Here is a 6213-nt window from a genome sequence, read left to right as displayed (position 1 = left end):
TTTTCGGGTAAAAAAACCCGTTGCTCGAAGTTTTAAAAGACACACACTACAAAAAAAGAACATATAAAAATTGGGTGTTACATATCAAAAAACGAGCATAAAACTATTGGGTGACACCTATAGAGATTACTAGGGTTATTAGGGTGGCTCAAACCCTTACTAATGACGTAAACTGTTATTTTTATTGGTTGAAAAGTTAAAACCGGGTAATAAAAACCGAAACCGAGCCGGGTTTTAAAATTTTCGGGTATTTATGGCCAAGCCGAACCGGGTCATAATAGGGCGTAAAAAAACGATAAAAAAATCATATAAAAAATTATAATTTGAATAAAACGAATTCACAAATAGATGTACTTGTCAATAAACATTAGATTTCACAAAAAAAATCAGCGACTTTACTATAAAAACAAAAAAGTTAGAAGGGGAATTTTGAATTTTCATGATTTTCAAATTTTGTTGAGCTATACCAGCAAACGGAAGTAAGCTAAACTGCCTGCTCCAGGGGGAAATGAAAGTCAGGGTAGTAGAGGGGGGATTCATTCTGAGAATGATGCAATTATGAAGCCGGAAACCGGTTTTTTTTCCATTTTTCGGAACCGGGTTTTAGTGCCCAGTTCGGCACTAATGGGTTAATATTGAAAACTATTAACAAAAAAGATAAAATAAATTTTATCATAAAGAAAAGAAACATCTAAAACATTAAGATGATATTGGAGAAGTAGGGACATATCTTAAATGTTAAAAACCTTTGCCTTTAGGAATAATCATTGTTTTAACACACCATATAGAGATCTGAAGGATTTAACAAGAACAACATCTTTCCATAAGTAGCAAAGCTTATAATTGTAAAATTTGCAGATATAAAAATCAGGTGATATAAGTTAAATCTTGCAATAAATAAAAAAAACGTATTTTTGATGATTATTTTATGTTAGGATAGGGTAGGCAAAGGTTGGAAGATCCCAGCATTTTTGTATGGGTAGGACCCTGTTTGCTTATAGCCTATAAATATGTTTTTGAAAAACTTAAAATAAAGACTGATTTGTTTGTAAAACAAATTAACAATATTTCTAGCCAACTATCATAAATAGCAGCCAAAAAAATGTTATTCTTATTTTTGAGTCACTTAGACAGACAGATATTCATGTATAAGAGTAGCTTCATAGCCAGGTAGAATAGGTTAATCAACATAAGCATAAGATAAGGAAATTCTTGGAAACTAGAAATCTCTTCATAAAATCTATCACTATATTTTTCATATTTTATTTTATGTAAAATGTAGCGCAGCTACTTCATAAATAGCCATTTTTACACTTCTGGATATATTGAACCAACCAATCAAGATTTAATAAAGCTCCCTAAAGTATTGAAGCCAACAAATGTGAGAATGAGTACATTGGCTTTTTTTCATATCTAAAGGATTTATCAACAAATGGGTTAAATATGAGGATCAGTCTGGCTGAGGGCGGCTGCAAGGTCCGTTTTAAAGTGTCTTATTTAAGTTTGTCTAGTCTTATATACGGATATATTAATCCTGAAATAAAATATATTTGTTTGTTTGTCTGTCTGTTTGTGTCTCATTAATTATAGGACTGATAAAGTTCTCCATTACAATGAATCTTCTTGAAGGTTAAACTTTTCTATTTTGAAGTTAATGTGTTTTCAACCCATTTTTCGAAAAATATACTATTAACAATAACTAATTTTATACTAAGAAATGAAGATATATTTTGATTTTAGCTACCATTTTTAATTCCTCTTGACTCTTGTTAAGTGAATAAGCAACTTTCAAAACTTTCAGAGTTGCTTTACTACTTAATATTATTCACCTCAATAAAATGTATGTGCACTTTAGTTTTGTAATCTTTAATTAAGTAAACAATATTAAACATTCATTTTATTATTATGCACCAGAAATTTCCATTGACGTCATCATGTCAAGTCCTATTTATTCTAAATAGCGGTTGTACCCCTAGAGGCCTATAATGACACTTGAGGGGGGGGGGGTTGAATTGACCTATCCCATTTTTTTATTTCTGTTTTTAAAAGTTTAAATACATTGTTTTTTGGGGGGGGGGGATAATTTTTTTTAGGGGTATTACCCTTGCCCAAAATAGTTCCCAGGACCTATGTAAAGCTATATTTGAAGGAGAAAATATCGTTTCAATAGTTTCCAAGATACTTTTGTACACACAAAGAGGTATTTTATTACCAGGATTTAAAAGTAAAAGGATCTATGTTTGTATGTCTAAATGATAGTGTGTCTGTCTCTACAAAAGGAACTCTAAACTGATATGATTCTTTTTACCAGTGTAGCTTTCATAAGTCCTGGGATGGCTTATAATTATGGGGTACTACCAACCATCAAAAAAAAATTATCCCCGCTTCCAATTTCTTGAAGTTTCTTTTTAAAATTACAATTATAAGTGTGGGGCAACCACATCTCCCCCTCTCAAGTCCCACTAGAGGCCTCTAGGGGCGTAGGTGCTTGCATTTCTCTTTATATATATAGCCAAAAAAATCTCGTAAACAGCTGAACCAATCATTTTACAATTTGTAGGGCAGTTTTTCATTGTTCCAGGGAAGATTTAATGAGGGTTTGGATATCTGTCTCCTAAAGGCAATGCTCCTCACTATTGTATATTTAAATTATATTTTCCCTTGACGTTTTCCGACAATTATACAGATGAATTACACAGTGTAGTTTATATACCTTAAAATCCTAATATTAAAGCTAGTAAGATAAAGCAAAATAAGGCAAACAAATTAAAAGAACAAATTATGCGGTATAATAAACTCAAAAACAACCCATGTGACGTCATAAAAATGAGGGAATATCCCTCTCTTTTACAGGGGCTTTCTTTCCCACTTCTCCTCTCATCTCCCACATTTTCATGACGTCACATGGCTGATTTTTGCGTCACTTTGTCCACATTAATACTTTTTATACTGCAGGGTGTTTTACGAGAAATGTCTTTTAAAAAAACTTAATTGTGGTTAGAAAAAAATAATTCAATAAAATGCGCTATATACTAAAAAAGCCTGTTTTGGTACATTTATGTTTCAAATATTTAAAAACTAGCCTACAGCTCACGTTGTTTGCTGGTCTGTAATGCTCTTGAGAATATTAAATATCCGTACTGGAAAGGTAGAAGGCTAATGCAATTATTAAGATATGACGAAGCAGCCTCAGGCCGCCTTAGGGTCCGAGTTATTAGGAAAAATTATTATATTATAAATTATAGAGTAGCTTCTCTACTAAAAAATATTTTAGCAGAAAATCTTACTTGAACTTTGTATGTCTGTCTGGTACAAAATCAGAATTATGATTTACTTAAAATTAAAAATGAAAAGCAAATTTGTCTGTGAGGATTTCGCTGACTAAAAAGCATATATATATTTAATTAACTTTGTCAGTCAGTCCGTCCATTATGCTAAAGTTTTAGTAATTAGATTTTATGGTATTTTATGTTTTAAGTTTACTGTATATATTTCTATTGACATCTAATGTTTTAACCATATTGTCCGTCTATTTTATTAGATTTTTATTAACTTCACAAAGTTTATGGATGTTATCATATGTTTCTTTGTACTCTAATTGAAATGTCTGTCTGTCTGTCTGAAAGAAACCGTAAAGAAGTAAACGTGAATTTCTCTTCAGTTATAAAAGATCAATGGCTGGAATTAAAAACATCCCTATACTGATGAACTTACTTTGTCCGTCCATCTGTTGGAATGCTTTTATATGCATCTACTATCAAAGATATTATATAAATTCTATTGTAAAGATTTCCATGTTTATTAGCTTTACTAAGGACTTATAAATGATGTCATCCTTGTTTAGCTTTAAAATTTCTAAGAAATTCTATATGTTCTATAATTAATATCTTATCAAGAGTAAGGGCACATCAAGGGTAAACCTTGGTGGGTTAGGGCCCCTGCAGGAGTTAGGCTTATGCAAAAAAAACTATCCCTTCTAATTTACAATTTTTTTTCTAAAATATGGAAGTGTATTTTCAATGCTTGATATGGGAAAGCACCCTAATCCTCACTTTGGCTGACCTTGCTTTTTTATTAAATATAATATTTTTTACGCGAAGACCCTCTTTAATTAGAAATGTCCGTCTGAGGGTAAAACATAATTCACCATCTGCTATTAAAGATAGACGGTTTTAACTTTGAGAATATACCCTATACCTTTAAGCATCCAATATGTGATTTACTTATTCCATCAGCCTGTCAGAAATACCCTGCAATGCATTTAATTTAAAATGTAAAAATTTTATTTATCAAATTCTAAATTAGATAGACGATCACGACTGATTTTTTCTAGAGAAGATTTTCCTGATAGATGAATATCTACTCTCTACCTTATTTAGTCGGTTAGTCTGTCTGTAACCCTCCAGATGACATCAATTTCTGTAGGGAAATGTGCATTTTCTTCTATTGAATAGCCTATAGTCCTTAAAATAAAGTAAAAGGATCTCGGTGTGTGTGTGTGTCTGTCTGTACTAAAAGATCTCTATAAACGCAGAATCAATATGGTTCTCCTTTACAAATAAGCATCCATTATATAATTTACCTGGTCTGTCAGTCTATCGGTAATGCTCTAATTGTCATTTGATTGATAGAAAGATGAATTTTTTCCTGGTAAAATTTTACAGGGTGATGAGCATCTACTCTGCATCTCAATTGGCCCGTCAGTCTGTCTGCAAAAATATGTTTTTCCACTTTTTTTATGAAGGTTAAGATCTCAATAACTACTGAAGCAATTGGGTTCTCTATTTTAGGTTAGCTTTAAATAGGTCCCATGATGGTATTAGGCTATTTCATTTTCAGATGGTTTTGAGCTATTTTTTCTAGCCTGTTTCTGCCCCTTTTAATTGAGAGCCCCTGGATGCTAGGTACACATCCGCTAGTTTAAAATATTCTTATGCATTTAGAATAGAAAGAGATAGAAATATAGATTTTGTTAAAATTTCCCTGACAATTCCTATAATCTTTTTTTTTTTATATTCACAGGGGAAATATTAGAAAATAAAAATAAATATATTAACTTACACATAAAGATTACTTCAAGTTCAACTACTTACGTTAGAATTTCTGTCAGGCTGATTTTAGTTATTTATTTTATAATAAAAGCCTTTGATACTATGAACGTATTAACATTCTGCCTTAGCGTTTTCTTGTTTTAAAAAAAACTCTCTCTAACTTGCTTTTTCTTCCATTTTCTTTTGATTTCTTAATTTAATCTTCAAATACGTATTTATAATAAAGCCATTTTCAAAAATGCAATTTAAATTACGGAATTTATTTTCCAATATATATTTTTTTATAACCGTCAGGAAAGGGTTAAAATGTTTTTAATTTTTGTTTCAAAATTTGGACACATTAGGGAGGGGCGCTTGAATTAACTCATTTTAAAACTAAGTTTTCTTAAATTTACTATATTATGAATTTAAATTTTTTTTTTTAAGAATAGTAATAAAATACTTCAATATTATGTAAATAGCAAGATGAAATAAAAAAAAAATAATTTATTCTTAATAAAGTAAAATATTGGGTTTTATTGTCTGGGCAATGAGAGTTTATTATGGATTATTGGAGCACTATGAGTTTTAAACATTTATTCCTTGGAAAACTTGAGCTCGTTTATAAACATTTATTACCTATATATATCTGACATGGATCTTGAAGCAATAAAGCAGGCCCTTTTGTAAATGTTAAAAATTGGAAAAATCTATTTTATAAAAGTAATCGCAAATATACTTAGTAAATAAGATGATAATAGTTTTTATTCTTATACAAGGATGACAACATCCATAAAAGTGAGGCTCTGAAACGGTGGGACAAACAAACATTAACACTTGAAGAGTGTCAGAACTGAATAATCAATTTAAATGTATAAAAGTCAAAACAAAATTGTAAAAGTAAATTTGTTGAAAAACTGCTTAAATAAACGATTATGTTTAAGGCCATACTCACATTTTTAGGACTTTATTTTATAGATGCTTCGCTTATAGCATTATACTTTTGTTGTCCTAGGAATCAGTACTCTGGTAACGATTAAAAAGTTGCTACGCTCTAATTGTACCTTACTGTTATAAGAATCATCATGAAAAGTTTGAAATCAATAGGACAATTCTAACATGCCTAAATTAAAGACGGATGGATGGACCGACTCTAATTTTAGAAAAGCTTCACTTTTAAAAA

This window comes from Acartia tonsa, chromosome 4, assembly GCF_053477335.1.
Source record: "Acartia tonsa isolate MP-2025a chromosome 4, ASM5347733v1, whole genome shotgun sequence".
In the NCBI taxonomy this organism is placed as follows: domain Eukaryota; kingdom Metazoa; phylum Arthropoda; class Copepoda; order Calanoida; family Acartiidae; genus Acartia; species Acartia tonsa.
The sequence above is the reverse complement of the archived record's forward strand: the minus strand, read 5'-3'. Positions refer to the sequence as shown.